The sequence below is a fragment of the Neodiprion lecontei genome, chromosome 5 (assembly GCF_021901455.1).
Source record: "Neodiprion lecontei isolate iyNeoLeco1 chromosome 5, iyNeoLeco1.1, whole genome shotgun sequence".
Lineage (NCBI taxonomy): Eukaryota > Metazoa > Arthropoda > Insecta > Hymenoptera > Diprionidae > Neodiprion > Neodiprion lecontei.
This window is the reverse complement of record NC_060264.1, coordinates 20,503,234-20,520,536: the sequence shown is the minus strand read 5'-3', so window position 1 is coordinate 20,520,536 and position 17,303 is coordinate 20,503,234. Positions and strand designations below refer to the sequence as shown.

The 17,303-nt window shown below is 35.5% G+C and overlaps 1 protein-coding gene across 2 annotated transcripts in view; it reads left to right on the top strand.

Annotated features, from left to right (window-relative positions):
• The first annotated feature begins 226 nt into the window (after positions 1 to 226).
• Positions 227 to 17,303, top strand: part of LOC107226398 (alpha-1D adrenergic receptor) — a 145,467-nt gene continuing 128,390 nt past the window's right edge. For both annotated transcript variants that reach the window (XM_046742110.1, XM_046742109.1), the window contains exon 1: positions 227 to 1,476. The gene's annotated coding sequence lies outside the window, so the exon portion shown is untranslated. The remainder of the gene's footprint in view (positions 1,477 to 17,303) is intronic.

The window sequence follows — 17,303 nt, the reverse complement described above, 5'->3', positions numbered from 1 at the left end:
TTCACACCCCCCTTGAAGGGGGAAAACTTTCCATAGACGACGACGACGACGTCGTTCTTCGGTCTTATTGGCCGAGATATTCGTATATCGCTGATATCGCACGTGATTATCCCTGCGCTTTGACGAGACTCGAAACGCCGAGAGACGAGCCGCGCGGATTTAACCCCCGTTCAGTGCCTCAATCCGCTAAACCCGGCTCTTTCAGTTATGCCCGCGCAGCCCGACGACGAGGATCGCGTTCGACGCCCGGCGTCGCGACGCCCGCTAACGTGAATTGACTTGTGCTCGTGTTACGACAGCGATAATTGCCACGTACGAGTAGCGAGGAGTAGAAATCGAGACTTTCAATTTCGAGATAATTACTAGGAGCAAAAAAGCTCTCAACACCCATGATTAACGAAAATTCGGTGAATTTCGAATTTCGATGCTTTTCAGGTTTCGCTAATTTAACTCGTCGATGTCGCAACGTTTTCACGCTTTCGATTTTCTGTCGTTTCGTATCGCTTTTGCGATAAAATTTGAAATTTATACCGACCTGTTTCATTCATTTCACGCATTAGTGAAAGGTTTCATCATTTTTTCGATTTACTTGAGAATAGTTTTCGGTCCGTTTTTTTTTTTTTACTCGGTTCAACATATCGCAATAAATCGTAGATTTACGCGATGAGAAAATTACGAGGAAAATAAATAACAGACGGTGTCTGAAAAATTGAACGGATTTCAATTTTCAGTTAAATTTATAACCCTCGCGATTCTAAAATATAGAAACAAATTAGCACGTTTCGTCAGCAAATAAACATGCAAATTTTTATGCAACGCATGCGATCTGTGACAATAAATTCGTTCTTATGATCGTTTTTCGATTTTTCTCACGTGGAAAAAGTGGCGGAGAAATACATTTGAACAAAAATTACCTCAGACGTTAAAAAACAAACATTTTCGAATATTTGTTAAACGTAAATACGATAAATTAAAAATACGAACCGAATATATGGATAAAAGACGAGTGATTGAAATTCGAAATACAGACAAGAGTGAAAAAGATTGAAATAAAAAAATTTGAAAGAAAAGAAACAAATCTAAATACGACAAAAGTTTCAATTCTTGTTTTAATTCTCATTCACAGCATGAGTTGATCCTGACCCAGAGAAAAAGTTTTTTTCCTCTACTGAAAATCAAGTGTATTAATAAGTAGGCCTAAACATACATTCGCTAACGTTAAGTGACGCGGCTGGTGAGACGAGAAAAAAAAAAGAAAGAAAATAAGTAAAAACAAACAACGTACACATCGACAAAACGGCGAATGTTTAAAAATATAATTTGTGGTGTGAACAAGCGTGACAACGTATTAATGAACGCACGTGTCTCGGAACTTTATGTTAGTTTGAAAAAGTTTTGGTGTATAAAGAAATAACATAATAAACGAACGACACGAGAAATTATGCCCGATTGGAGAGGAAATGCGCGGCGACAAATGTGAGTGCAAGTTTGTATCTCAGATTGACTCGATTTTTTGTGTACCGTTTCAAAATTCTGTAAGAACTTTCTCAAAGAATGTAGAATGGACTGTTCGAATTATTTATGTGGAGGAAAACTGATCAAGGTCATTTACGTATTTTTCTATTTTCCATTTCTTCATCTTCCACGTGAGTTTCTGTGTTTCGGGAATTTGTCTGACCGGTAATTGGTCACTGATAGAAATCGATTTGAATTCGCTTTTTTTGTTCCTGTAAAATTTTCGTGAAAAACCTTAGAGAATATTCAGTAAAAAATTGCGCGAATTATTCAACAACTGACAGCTGAATAAAATTAAATACTAGTCTGGTACGAATGACAATTTTTTCAAACTGATTTTTTCTTCCAATCTCTAGCTCACAAAATTTAGCCAGAAAATGTTTCAGAGAATTTTCCAAAAATCGTTCCGATAATTCTCTTTCTTTTGTTTTTGAGCGTGCGAAAGGTTTCTGAAAATTTTTTTCATGATTTTATGAATTTCAATTGTGAAACAATAAAAAAATAGCTTGCTACTTGCACTAATTTCCATCCCAGACAATTCAATGACGTTTGTTTCCGAATCGTTCCTGAAATCACGGCCATAAAATTTCTCTAAAATTGTATGAATCGATTGATCAAGAAACTGGGGAATAGAATTCGTAAGCAAATGGTTCGGTAATTGCACTAATTTTTAACTTTTCGTTTCTCTGTTTTCAAAGAATAAAAATGGAGGTTATTGGCTTTGATCGGTTCGGTACTTTTTCAATTATTTAAATAACAAAATTCCAGAAAATCTAACAAAAATGATGATATCTTGAGAATGGATTAACGGATCTAAATAAAAATTGTTACCGTGAGCCGTTTTGGGTTGCTAATCACGAATCTAAAGTCATAGTTGCAAAATTTGAATTTGTCGTATTCGATAAGCTGAGAAAAAAAAACTAGAGACTCTTGTGAAAATTGGCATTCGCCGATTCGTTGGATCGTTGATCGCGAATTTGAAGTCGTATTGCGAAATCCAAAATGGAGATCCAGTACGGTGGAAAAGAATCTAAAAATATTTCGATTTGAGTAGAAATTGGTAGATCGAGGTTTTTTGGGTCACTGATAACGAATCCAAAGTCAGACTTCAAAAATTTGCAACGGCGGAACCATTATAGCGGTTTAGAATAAAAACCATCGTCATATTTTCGTGAAATTTGCTATTCCAGGACTTTGAAATCATTAATCACGAATCTGAACTTGCAGTTCGAAATTTGAATTGGATATTATTCTTTTCCTTCTCTACAAACTTGGAACCTGCACTGTGAGAACGGGAAATACGAGAGCTGGCTCATCGCCAGTCCTCAGCCGCTTGTTATTCAAGACATTCGATTACGTTTGCCTCCGAATCATTTTCGAAACAAAGGTGAAAAAAAAACTGCAGTAAAATTGTACAAATTATTCGAGTTCGATTTCGAAATCGGCCTTTTGCGTATAAACTTTTCTCGCTGAATTTCGACCAGATGATTTTTCCCCTCAACTGTTACGTCACAGAATCGCTCAATCGTGCGTATGTGGTGAAAAATTTTCCTCGAGGCGTTGGCAGACCGGCTGCCTGTTGCGCATTCATTCTCCGACTGTGTTCTCGCCTTCGTACATCAATTTCAACGGTTTATATCGTACCTCGAGTTGAGTCCGAGTAGTAAGATCGACGTCCAGTCAGACGCGCGAACTGCTTGTAGAAATCCATGGAAATGTATGCATAAACGCTCGTTTATTCGGTTCTTTTTACGACTGCGTAAATTCGCGTGCCAACTCACGAATCGCGAGGCTGCTGAACTGTGAGCGAAGCTGGAAAAACAACTAAGTAAGGATTAGAAAAAGAAGGGATTGAGCCAGAGGAGAGAAAGAAAGAAACGGTATTTCATTCGGTTTTACGTATTTACTCAACGCTGTGTTTAATCCCTGTAAGTTACATCATTGAAATCGTTTATAAACATGTTGATTGATTTTTGTTGATCCATTGTCTTATATTCTTCTTCTTTCACCTCCACGTACGTGCTTATACGTTATACGGTATTAAAAGAGCTGTGATTTACGTTTCGATGAAAGGATGCGACGATTCTTTTCATTCGGTTTTCATCAAATTTTACAACTATGTAACTTGCAGGGTTTGATCACTCGCTTTATTTATTTTTATCCGAAGTCAGGAGAATTATTACGCTATCAATTATTTGACAGACGTGATCGGAATATTAAAGATTTATCGAAGAACATAAAAAATCTGTATAATATTTTTTTTTCACCCGTCTTCCAAACTTTTTTAATCAACTCGAGTTTGTGCCAATATTTTTTCTATTTACCTTATTTTTTTACTCCGTATAAATTTGAGGATATATTTTTATCATCGCGCGATCGAATGCAACTGATTTTTTTATTTTTATTTATTTTTTATGCTTGAGGAAACGACGAATCTTAACTCAATTTAAATTCGTAGATTTTTGCGTTTCCGATTTTATTATCGCTGCTTTGTGAAATGGAGTTCGCCGTCGATTTGAGCGATTGTCAAATTTGAATGTCGGAAAACAATTGCGATTATTACGAAAAAATTGTTGAAAAAAATTTTCAATCTTGAAACGTGAAACTCCATTAAGCGTCATTCAATTTTTATCACGCATCCTTTTGTCACAATTTTGAGGACCTTCGAACAACTTTCGTAGAATATTGGGAAAAGAAATGCCGAATCCTGAGTCCTATTCATTTTATCTTCTTATGGCGCAAAGTATTTCCTCATTTCCCTAATCTTACGGATTGAAAGCTGAGAGATGAAAAAGATGAAAATGACGAAAAAATACCCCCCAAGAAATGTTTCAGAATAATTTGCGTTTCAAACAAAGTTCAATTCGATTTCACTTTGTACGAGATTTTCTCAAATATTGCTGAACGCGCAAAAGTAGGTAAGACACAGCGTAAAATTTCGCTCAAAAGTGACACTGAATCGACTGAAGTTTTTTAATAAATTGATCATGGTTCCGGTTTTATTCCTGAAAAAATTGAGAGCGGAGAAACGTAACGAAGCTTTACAGATTGATATCTAATTTCACATTTTATGTATGTACAAACCTCCGCGAAACGCGTGTCATAAAGCACGATAACAGAATTTCATAAATCTGATAAAAATTGCAATTAATTGTGATATCGCATAATATCAGCCCACCCATATTTCTCAGATCAATAATTATTCCGCGAACTTGAAAATTGGACAAGCTTATCGCGTATTTTTCAGACTTTCGCAAGACTTGCCAAAGTTAAGCAGCATTTTCAATACAAAAAATACAACATAGTTTTCCGCTAGGTCACCAATTAATTAACGTAATTCGTTAAATTACAAGCTTTATGATTTCCGCTGCGATTCGAAACGAGAATTAATCAAGGATCGTCTATTTCGGTGATAGGAATTCCACAATTTTCATACATTCGCTGATATTAGTTAATTTTCGAAAAAGTTTGCTGAAAATGACTTAAAAAATACCAAAAACGAATGGAAGTAATTTTTAAACAAATTTATCATTATCTTGCCTATTCGTTTCTTTTTTTTTTTTTAAATTTATTTATTTATTTCTGAAATTTATTAGAATTATGACTCCGGGAGTTACATTTTTGATGAATTTTCATCACAAGTATTTTCATATTCCCTACTACGTAAATAATTTGTCTTCGAAATTTTGTGTTCGTATTGACGAAACGATCTGAAATTTATTCTCTGTCACGTATTTGACTACATCCGTCTGAAAATCTTGAACAAAAACAATACACCGAGGATTATTGCATAAAAAATGATGCATGTATGTATTTCTCTTCTCTTGCAAAAAATTTATTTCCAACTAAACGACGATAATTTTGCAAAAACAATCAGCAACGAGCCAAAAAAAAAAAAAAAAAAAAACCTTTTTCCTAAATCGAATGGCGTTATAGACTTGAAAGCCAACGCCTGGACTTTTCGCTCACAGTTTATATTCAAAGTTCCGGTAATTTGTCGTATTCGCATATATAGCATACATATCGCGTTTATTATTCTCTTTCACTTTCTTTATTTCCCTTATCAGTTTACTGCGCTCTTCCTCACATTTTTCTACACATTTCCCGCTCGCTCCTCGTGCCACGACTTTTTTTTCATCTCTCATATTTTTCTCTCCCTTCTTTTTTCCCTCGAGATAAATCGCAACATTTGATGTTGAGGCGTGAAATATTGCGACGGAAGTTGGTTCCGATAAAGTTTCATTCATGCGTATTTCCTCCGCGATTCTTTTTTTTTAATTATGCCATGTTTCTTTCGCTCTTTTACCTCTACCTCATATTCTGTTTATTATTTCACGAAAATTCCTCACCTCGTTGATTTCATCGATCAGCAAACAATCTCGTTTTGAAATAAATTTTATTGTTTTTTTCAACTCGATATCAAGTTATTATTTCGTAAGAATCGAATTTTGCGAAATTTGTCAAACGAGTAAATGAAAACCGAAATTCGATGAATCTTTTTTTGCCTAATACGGTATTTTACGGATTGCTGTTGAAAATCCGAAATCGACAAGTTCCGAAAGTTCCATATTCCGAATTATTTCGTCGCGAAACTTAAAGTAAAGATTCGAAACTTTGACGAAACATCAGTTTCGAATGTTCCGAAACTTGACTCTCAAAATTCCGACAAGTCCAAAATTTGAAAATCTGCAACATCAAAATTCCCGTATAATAAAAGATTGTTAGTTCTGTAAATTTTTGGCTTGGTGAAATTTGAGCGCTTTGATCTTTCCTTGTTTTGGATTTTCGATATTTTTACGTTCGTAAAACTTAGATATCTCTACTTCAAGTTTCGCCACCGAATAATTGGGGATCAGGCGCTTTCGGAACTTTTCAAATTCGGAGCTTAAGCTCCGCCCCTATTACGCAAGTTGTTCTCAGGGGAATAAAAAGCTGTTTTTAATTCTGTTCGAACTATAGGATAATTCGTCAGTGTTACAAAAGCAATTTTTGAAAAAAAGAGAAAAAAAAAAGAAATACCCCATTGATTCTAGAGTTGCGAGAACTATGCGAAGAATCATTTATCGAATTCGAGTTGGTCAGGGTTGGATGCCAAGCGAGTCACGGTGGAATGCCTTATACAAACCGAGATAATCTTAATAAATTACACCTCTATTCATACGCCTATGTGTATATTCATCTTTCTAGTTTCTATTCTCGGCTAAGCTCGCGTCGAAGTTGTACGAAAAAAATGCTTTGATTATTATTCGAAGGTGGTAAACGAATTTGACCATAAATCAAATTGAAACTGGGTGCGAAATCGACATTTTTTCGACGAATTTCCGGTACAAAACAGCCTGAATTATATGATGAACAAAATAATATCGATCAAGAAAAGAACCGATTCTTGTCCGCTAAATGAATTCTTTTTCCTCTTCATCCTGCGAGTGGTAAAAAGTTTTTTGGGTAATAAATTCACGGAGGTGGAAATAAAAATGTGTCATTTGGTTGAAAAAAAAAAAAAAATGCGTGTTCAAAAAATCATTTTAGCCTCATAACATAACTTTTCAACTGCAAGCACGAAAAGATATTTCAATTTGTGAACATTTAACGGATATATTAGAAAATTTATTACGTTCAATGAAATATCATTTCTCACGAAGGGTAATAAATTTTAATTTAAAAAAAAAAAAAAACAGGGGGAAAAAAAAACGAAACTCCTTCAATCGCGTGGAAGTTGAATTAATTATCCAACATAATTTTGATGTATATTCGCGGGTAAAATTTTATTCATTACGAATAAACTGAAGCGGATGTTATTCTGAACGTGCTATTATTCAAACGTACCTTAATTCGCGTAATCCGACAAATTGTTGATAAAAATACCATCGGAATGACAAAGAGCGACACGGTTGGAAATTGTTTCTGGGCTAAGGAACAGCTGGTTTGTCTTTTTCCTCGTTTATCTAATTCTTGACTCGAGCGGCGAGCTGAATATAACTTTGAATTATATGCTGCAACTCGTATCATGTAACAAGCTCGCGGTTGAGAAACTGCAACGGCTTTATGTAACATTATTTATGTCTTGTGAAAAGATATGCATTAACGTGCATTTTGTTTCAGTGTGCCAAAAAAAAAAAAATCTGTCTTTTTTTTTTTTTTTCTGTTTTTGGGTATATTGTTCAAGAACTTGCGACCATTTACGAAAAGTTTTTGAATATTTTTTATCATTATTTCACCGAAAATCGGTGTTATTGCAATATGAAGCAATTTTCGCATTACACGTTTCGAGGCTAAGAAATACTCTGAAAAGCTGTTTATTACATTATTTCAGCTCTGTTTGTATGCTTAGCGATTGTTTTGACATTTATTTCTCTCCTACTCAACAAATATCACTTAATTTCGTTGGGAATTCGGTGTGAGAAATTGATAAACTTTATGAAACGGCAAATTACCAGAAATGTATAGTCTATTACTGTACAGATATTTTACGGTGTAGCTAATTCAATGCTTCTCTTTATACTTGAGAAACGGAATTTTATTTCTTCGAAACCCTTTTTCAACGTAATTCAGAACTTATTTAACGGTCAACATTTTTGTGTTTATTTATTTTTCTTATTCTTGTTTCACATAATCTAGTTTACAACTAATTTTCTACATGCTTTAGTCGTATTTTAGCAGCGAATTTCGTGGGCAGAAAGCCAGCCGAATGCTGATAATTTCAAATACTGCTGCAGCCGTGCTTGTAGAAATAATCGGACTGTTCAGTTCGTAAATCAAAAAACCGCACGCTTGCGAAAATTTGTTGACTGATATAGTTAAAATGTATTTCAAATAAAAATTCTTTCTCTCTTTACAGAATTACACGGTTTCCAATTACGAACGAATTGAATTCGGTTTTTTACGAATTATCGCAATTTAGGTACCGATAAGTTAGAAAATGAAAGCAAGAGTGTCATATCGATATTTCGATGAATAAAGTTCCGAGAATCTTTAACACTAAATAAAGAAACGTCGATTCAGATATTTGTCTCAGTGTTTCCTCAAATTTCGTAATACGGCTTGAGAAATACTCTCCCAACTTTATTCTGTATAAAAAATTTATTATACGTACATAAATATTGATGCGGAGTTACACAAACGGGATACAATCTGAATGGAAAATTGCAAACTGCTTGCAGCTTTTTCACGAGATGGGTTTGACTTTAACAGGATTATACGACTGAGATAATTCGCCGAAGTTTATTCCTCTTGAGCATATTTGTTATTCAAATGTTTCTATACCTTCTCAAATATACGTATCGAGAAAGGAATCGAAGAGCCGGAAATGAAGAGGGAATAAAAAGAGAGACCGTTGCAACAGAAACGAACAGAAGAGAAAAGGTGAACGAATTTCAGGGGATGTGGCCGACAATTTCTACTTCAATGCGAATCTACGAATAGGGAATTCCATGTCAATTCCACGTTTTCAGGTCACCGTGTAACAATTTTTAAACGCACGTTGGAATTTCCGTCGCACATTTTCCATACGCTTAATGAAAATGAGATTTTCGTGACGCTTTTGCGTTGGAAATAAATTTTCATAGATTTATCCCACAGTTTCAATATTACGATTTTTGGGGTCGCTGAAACCAAATCTGAAATCGGATTTTCAATATTCAAAACGGTGGATTCAATACGGCGGGAGGAAATTTCAGTTTTTATTTCATTGAGTTGATTTTAGAGTGAGTAGAAAAATTCAAAAATTCGCGACCACAAACCTCTAAAGATACAAATTTCTGTCGAAATCCGACTACTTTTCAAATTTTCAATTGTAAATTTTGAAATTGAATACAAAATGAAAATTAGTTTTCTAGCTGTTACCGGAAAGTCTAGTATCCGTTACTATTCTTTCTCATTACGATCGCTGTTACTATATTTTCTTGTAACCGTTGTGAAAATTTAATGCTTGTGCAAGAATAAATTGACGTTAAAGCCTTGTTTGACTACAAAAAGTAGAGTAAACCTAACAAACTGATTTTGCGTTGCAATAACCAAAAAAGGATCTACAATAGCGCAAAATGGTTACGCGTACCTCGTTTTTCTTAATTCAAACAGTTTTTTCTAACGATACTTGTTTAACTGAATTTCTCTCGCTACTGTAAGAAATGAAATTTTTCTCAGCGAGCGACTTCAAAAACCATTCCATACTCACTTTCGTCGGGTTAAAATAAAATTTTTCGAATTTACGTCCGCCGTATTGGATCCGCCATTCCGAATTCTAGAAATCCGATTTCAGATTCGGATTCAGCAACCTCAAAAACGACGATTTGCCAAATTACAGTCAAATCGATGTATCAGAAAAATCTTTTTCAAATCCCCACACGTGTGTAGCACGATTTTTTTTCCACCCACACGTGTATCACCGACAGTCAAGGGGTTGATATATTTCTCAAAGCTTCGACTTTAAAAAAAATCACTCAAAAGTCGGGAACAATTAGGGGTTAAAAAAAAAATAAGCCAGACAGAATTACCCGACGAGCGAAAAATGGTGAAACATTATTCCGAAATTGTCAAATTTCCTCGAGAATCAGACTTACATGGAAATTGACGCCCGCTTTTATCCACTCGAAATATACGTGAGCCGGAGAAATTCTGCAGCTGAGGGTGACAGCTCGCAGCAGGGAAGAATCATTTGTTACCCCCCGCCAGCTGCGCTTCACCCTTTGTTACATGTACATATGTGTAAACAAATACACGCACACACACACACGAGATCGTGATCCTCATACCGCGACTGTCGGCTGTTGCATTGAAGGTAGTAATTCAGGAAGGAAGCCCGGCTAAAACCCCTTCATCGTTACACCGAGACGGAAAATTCATTTTCTTTCTCCCGCATCCTTTCCACCTGTCGCGTCATTATCGTTGTTATATTTCATCCTGCTTTATTCCTGAATTATTTTTTTTTCTCCCCTCCTCCGCCGGCCTTGTTCTATTTTACGCTTTTCTTACTTTCACAGCATCGTTTATCCATACCGATGAATTTCTTTCACCCCATTTTGGTAATAAACGTTAAGTGTAGCATTTTACAGGTCATTCGTCAACTATACTTGAATCAATGTTCGAAATTCTGCTCCGTTAATATTACCGTCTTCCATTTTTCTCACATTTCTCATTCCAGCGTCGAAAGAAAAAAGTTTTCACAGAATTTTTGTGTATTCGAATCTATGTACCGAAATGCCTTGCTCATTTGTGTATTTTTCTTCAGGCTTGAAATGCATCAGCTTCGTCGATCACGATGAGAAAAGATTTGTGTACGTTAATTGATTGCGTAAAGAACTTTGGTCTGTGATTATTATTATTATTATTATTGTAGAGAATTTAATTATAGCCATTGCTAAAATTTCTCGCATTCTCCGCGTGATTGGTATCGTTTATTGAATTTTGTTTTCAACACTGATACACAAGTTTCATTCATGCCGAAATGGATGAAAGAAGTGAAAAGAGAGTTAAAAAATAAGAAAATAACAAGTGTCTCGTTATTTCTCAGAATTTTCTTTTCAGAACAAGATGAATGGAGGATACTCGAGAATGTGTAGCATTTCAGGTCGCATTTATACAACATATGTATATTATCGTATGCATGTAGTCAACTGTGTAAAGTTCGTCCGGTAATGAGAAAAGTTTTAGTACATATCGTATATACGTGTATACAAATGCATAGAATTGGATTTTGACGTTTTACCCGATCGACGACGCTTTCACCGGAAAGTAACGAAGAGAGTCGAAAAACGGAAGATTGCGTTTGTCAGTCCAGAAGGGGAAGTAGATGAAATTCGAAGGAGGGAAATCGGGACGTGAATTCGAAGTGGAAGAAATATTCCAAGAAACGCGTATCGCGTTTATTTTCTTGTACAAAACCGGCACGTATATTTTTCACATTTCTTTTTTTTTTTTTTTTTTTTTTAAACGATTTTAGATATTTCACGAGTTACAAAAACCTTCGTAAGAATATAAAAGAAACGCTCTATATAATTTTTTTCGGAATTGCCAGCTTCAATTCTCTCACGATGAAATCCCGAGAATTTCGTCCGGGGATGTTATTTTTTATTTACAGATCGCAGGATCTAGGTCGTTGAAAATTTTGTTCGAGTAATTCGGAAATCGGTATATTCCGATTGTAAGATTTTTATTTATTTTTTTTTCACGTTATCGATTTTTATCGGAAAACAAATATTTGGCAAGAGTGAAGGAGGGAATGGAAACCGAATCGGTATAGAAAATTGGATTCAAATTGTGTTTTCATCGGGGAAAATTACATATATCGTCGATACCGGGTGGCAGACAGTACAAATATAACGTACCTACAGGGCATTCCACGAGTTCCGGTAAAACCGTACATACGAATGTGATCGGTCGTGACTAAAACTCGATTCGTTTGCTGGGATTCAGAAAGTTTTATCAAACAACGAATTTTGCAAAATTTTTCCGAATTCCTTCCAGATCTCGGAAGACAGACGTATCGAAAATGGCAAACCTCACCGTCTTACAGACAAAAAATTCGTACCAAATGTAGCGGTGTTCTTCGCCCGATATGCTGTGACGTAAAAAAAACAATTTTTTAACAAATTTGAAACATCATTTTTTTTAATCTCGATCGGAATGCCCCATACACGATACGCGTCTGCGAGGGATGTGTACATGTATCGTATGCCTTGGCAAACGCCGGATGCAGGCCGGTAAATAACCCGATATGAGAAATACAGACGTGGACGATATGACATGCGGAGTATTATGTCCGCGGTTTGTCCGCCGACCGAGTTTGTCGCATCAATGGAGCCAATATTGTCCCAGGAAGCCGTTCCGCGCCTCCATTTTCCTCCTCCAATTCGGAATGGGACAAAATTGACCGTCTGAGATTTTGCGGGAGCGGAAAGCGAAGGGAATCCGTTACCGGAAGTACCGGAAAGGAGGGAAGCGGGGTGGGGGGGGGGGGGGGGGGGTGAGAGGGGCGAAGGGAACGATTTATTCACCTCGCCGAAGTTTGAGTAGTCCAGAAAGCTTTTCAGATTTCTCAAAGCAAGGATTAATTATTTTTCGGACCCTCGGGCGCGCAACGGGGTGGAAAAAAAAAAGAAAAAAAAAAAAAAAAAAAAAACGAATCGCACAGAAGAACGGTAAATTTGTCTTAATCCGGTTTTACGGACGAACGAATGCTTTTTAGTAGTCCCGAAAGCTTCTCGCAAGCTTTCCAAAACTGAGTTACCTCGAAAATAAGAACGAGCCAATAATTTCCCTGAAAAGTTTTTTCGTCAATAGATTCTACGGTAATTTTTGAACGATTTTTCTTGTCGGATTTGTTTTACCACTCTCAAAGGCATCGATGTTTCTAGAAATCCGTTTACTACGTTGAATCTACGAGATATCGAATTGGATCGAAAAATTTCGATAAGTACCATAAATGCTTTACTGGCTTTTGAAATGCGTTCGCGAGTTTTTTTATCTTTTTTTTCTTTTTTTGTTTTCAACGCGGTGAAGAACGGTTAGAATCGGAAGAAAAAAGTGACCGGTATCGCTTTTATTGTCGAATTTAGCACGGTCTAAAAAGTTTTTAACGGGTTGTAAAACTGATTCAATATCTTTCGAAAATATTTGACGTACGCGTACAAGAATGAGGTAAAAATTATAATCCCAAGAATCACTTTGAGAAAAGTTACTTGGGCAGCGATAAAAAGTGACGGTGAGAATTATTAAAATCCAATGTCAACTAATCCAAAAAAGATTTTCAGGCTTCGGTTAAGAAATTCACGTATTGCTTTTTCAACAATTTATGTAAAAAATCGAACGAAGAGAATGAATACCGGGAATAATCCTGAGCTTAAAAATGTGAGTTACAAAAATTTCCACTCTTTAATTCATCCTCTATCGGAATGTGTACGTTTTTTTTTCTCGCCGCGTAAATACGAGTACACGAAAAATGTATTACAAGCTTGAAAACGACAGTCAGAAAAGGGGAAGAGCGCAAAGGTGGCTATTAAAATAAGTGGATATAGCTAAAGAAAAGCGCGAAATGATGAAGGGGGGCGAAAAAACGTGAGCTGGATGGCAAATCGTCTTTCATTTCGTATCGTAATTGAATTTCTTAGGGTGTGTAGGTGGGATGGTATTATGTACGTGTCGCTGATCGTGGATCCAGATTTTCTTTCTTACACCCCTATCGACTCTTCTTTCATGTTCGCGGCAGCATTTAGTTGATCCATCCTTGTATACCTATACTCTACGTAACCCTAAAGAACTCTTCGTGCGCCTGTAAAGTAGAATATGCAATATAGCGGGTGTCTGAATTTGAACAAACTTTTCACAACTCGAAATATATTTCTTCAGAGTTATCGCAGCAAACTTGTAAGGAGATTGAAAAGGTATGAAACTTATCGTTACGTTTTTTTCCGTTTATTGTAAGTTTCATTTAAGTCTGTCGAAAACTATTGCAGATGTTTCATTTATCGATGAAAAATGTTCCATTTCACTGATATTACTTGGGCACTAACAAATTGATTTAATGCAAAATAATTACGTAAAATATAATTGAAAGGTGCTAAAGTTTTTTTTTTTGTTTTTTTTTTTTGTAAGATACGATTTTTTTTGAAGATCGGAACAAAGTTACGGACATTTAATTTAAGCTTCTTGCTTTGGCTGAGGTCTGTGAACGTGTTTTTACTTTTTTTTTTTTTTATTAATATTTTTCGAAAATACTTTTTTTTTTTTTTTATGCATATATCGTATGTATATTTTGCTCAAGGCTCGAAACAAATTTGAATGGAGACACCCGGTATTATACTTGAGTAGAAATTAATTGATTGCATTTGCTGGAAAGCTTTAGCAGCGTGGCTATCGAGTTACTCGGGTGTAATTAACGCCTCCCGATCAATTTCAACCAAAATCGAGCCCTTCGTTAATTTTTGGGCTTCTTTCTTTGCCCGCCGTAATTTCTTGGAACGATATTCACTTTTTTGTTTTTAATTCCATTTTTGTTCCCCATTTTCTTATCCGATTATTCGCATTTTTTTCATCACTCGTACGGAAAGTAAACCCGAACTCTTAGAAAAGCCTCTAAACAATTTCAGAAGCTGCAAACAAGCAGGCGTAATTTGTTTCACATAGTTTGAAGAGAATTAAATTCATAACAGAGATAATTGTGTTCACCTAAGATTGACGAACGTTACTTTTCAGGTACTCCAAACTAATTACAAACATTCTACCTGTCTCTAAATTGGCGAGATTGAGATTTTCGACTCGAAATCTGCATATAAATTTGACTTTTTTTTTTTGACAAGTCCTCAAAATTCATCCCTCTTGCAATTTCCAGAATATTTCTGCTTGTTCGAAAAAATTTACTGCGTTGTCTCGATAAATGCTGAATTTGTCCGAAAGAAAAACTCACGAAATTACTGTCGGGTTTTTGGGTGTTTTTTTTTTTTTTTTTTTTTCTCTTTCTCTCTCTTTTCCACAAACGCCTTCAGCCTTTGCAGAATGTTTCGGAATTTCGGCGTGAGATCGATAAACAACGTAGGGAATTCTTAGAAAAATCGTTTTAAAAGTAGGGAAAGATTTTTTTTTTTTCAAATCGGGGGAAACAACTTCGCTTTATCAGCGAAGTTTTTTTACTAACAAATTCTAAAAGCATCCGAGAAATCAACGGTAAAAGTTACGCCCGATCGGCCGCAAGTTGATACATCCGGCATAAATGAGCTGCGAATTACCACGAGAATTACCTGCTAAAGTTTGAAGGTTTTCATCAGCTTCTGACAAGCTTTACAACACTCTGGGCATTTCATGTGCCCGCCTATCTTTCCTCTATAAATAGATATTTGCTATTTTCGTTCAGGATAGATCGACGATCGGACGTGTTTGTATAGCCGGTTACAATCCATTAGTTCTGAAAATCTTCTTCTTCTTCTACTTCTTTGTTTCCCTGGACTTTTTTTCTTTCCTTTCGTATTTCTTCGCCTTGTTCTCGACGCCCCCACATCATTTTCTCTCTACGTCCGTTGATGGATGACAATCCATAGAAGCTACGCTTCTATGCGTACCGTGTACACAAATATGCACGGAATACGAAATCCGTGTGCATTAAAAATTTAATTTTCGCACAGATTTTTGAATCGATAAGCAGTAAAACGTTTTTCGCACTCGTCATTTTCAGGTTTCAAATTTTCGAGGTCGTTTTCAAAACACCTGTTTTCATTCTCAGCGTATGAAATTTGGGTTTGAAACAACGAAGGAGATCAGATGATACGAATACTTTTTTCCCTCAAGTTTTCTTCTCCACGGCGTGGCGAAATTTTCACGAACGTTTTGGATCACTCTACCGTGATTTCAATTTCCGTTCCCGCATTGATTAAAATAGACCGCATCTGGTTTAGCAAGCCATTAGGGAGTATCGTTAAAGCTTTTTTTACCAACTCTACCTATATGTCATCTCGCTCAAGCTGTGAAAACTCTCCTCTCCCCCCCCCCCCCCACCCTCCCCTACTCTTTTTGCCTTTCATTCGCGAACCGCTTTAATTTCATTCAGAAAATTTCCCACGCAAATTGGGATACATTGACAAGTACTGTTTTTGAAATCTGTGAAAGTCAAAATGCAGTCAACCTGCTACCAAAATTTATGATGTACCGTGAATCAATTAGCTTAAGTTTTGAACGACTCGTCTGTTGTGATATGATTTTCTTTCAAATCGTTTCAAATTGCGACAGGTATTTGAAAACTTGAAATTGAATTTTTCTTATCATATTACAGACTGATTGAGTAAGTGCTTTTTGATAGCTTCTCGAAATAATGTATCACATTTTTAAAATCTTTATTAAGAATCGTCAGAATAGAGATGCAACTATTGGAAACGTCGGGGAATCTTGGAAAATCTTCCATTCTTAAAAGGTTCAACTATTTTGAAATTCCAAGAGAAGGTTTTCGAAATTGTGCCTTTTTTTAAATTTAAAATTGTCCACATTTTCACTTTAGCAAATCATCGAAGGCCCGCAATGCATTTTAGGATACTGTAAAATCTTTGAAAATTATTCAAAACTTGTAACAGGTATTGTCATCACAAAAAATTGTCCGTAAACACACGAAAAAAAAAAAAATTATATCCAAGATACAAGGTTCAAACTATATGTATAAAGAAAATTGTTTGGAAATATATTTCAGGATTTAGGATCATTCAATTTTGTTTTATAATCAATTTTGAATGAATTTCTCTATTTTTAGGTAAACTGTATACATTTTATTTTTGTTTAATAAATGAATAAATCAGAGTTATACATAAACATGTATAAACGAAGTTGTATATATTAATTATTTTCAATCATTCAATCATTTATTCATTCACTCGCAAGACTAAAATACGCCTTTTCTGTACATTAATGTTCATTTTTAAATTTAATGCGACAATTATTTCATGACCAGTCTTTTCTTCATAAATAATAGCAGTTTGTTGTTTTTACTTGATTTTTACTCTTCTTTATTGTTGCCCAATCAGGTTCCTATTTCAATGGCGGATTTTACGAAGCCGTTGTGTTCGTTTTCCGTATATAGATTTCATTCTCGTAGATGGATTTACACTTTTAATTGTTATAAACTTGTGAGGACTGTTATGTTCTCATTTACCATTTTGGAAAAATGTGACTAGACTTCGTCTGATGAGAAAAAAGAAAAAAAAATATGATTGTAAAATTGGATGTATTGAAACGTGCAAATAGATTGAAAATGTGGGCTACGAGATATTGATTAGATGTTGATTCTTTGGCGTCTTCTCGTAGTTGATTTACGTAGT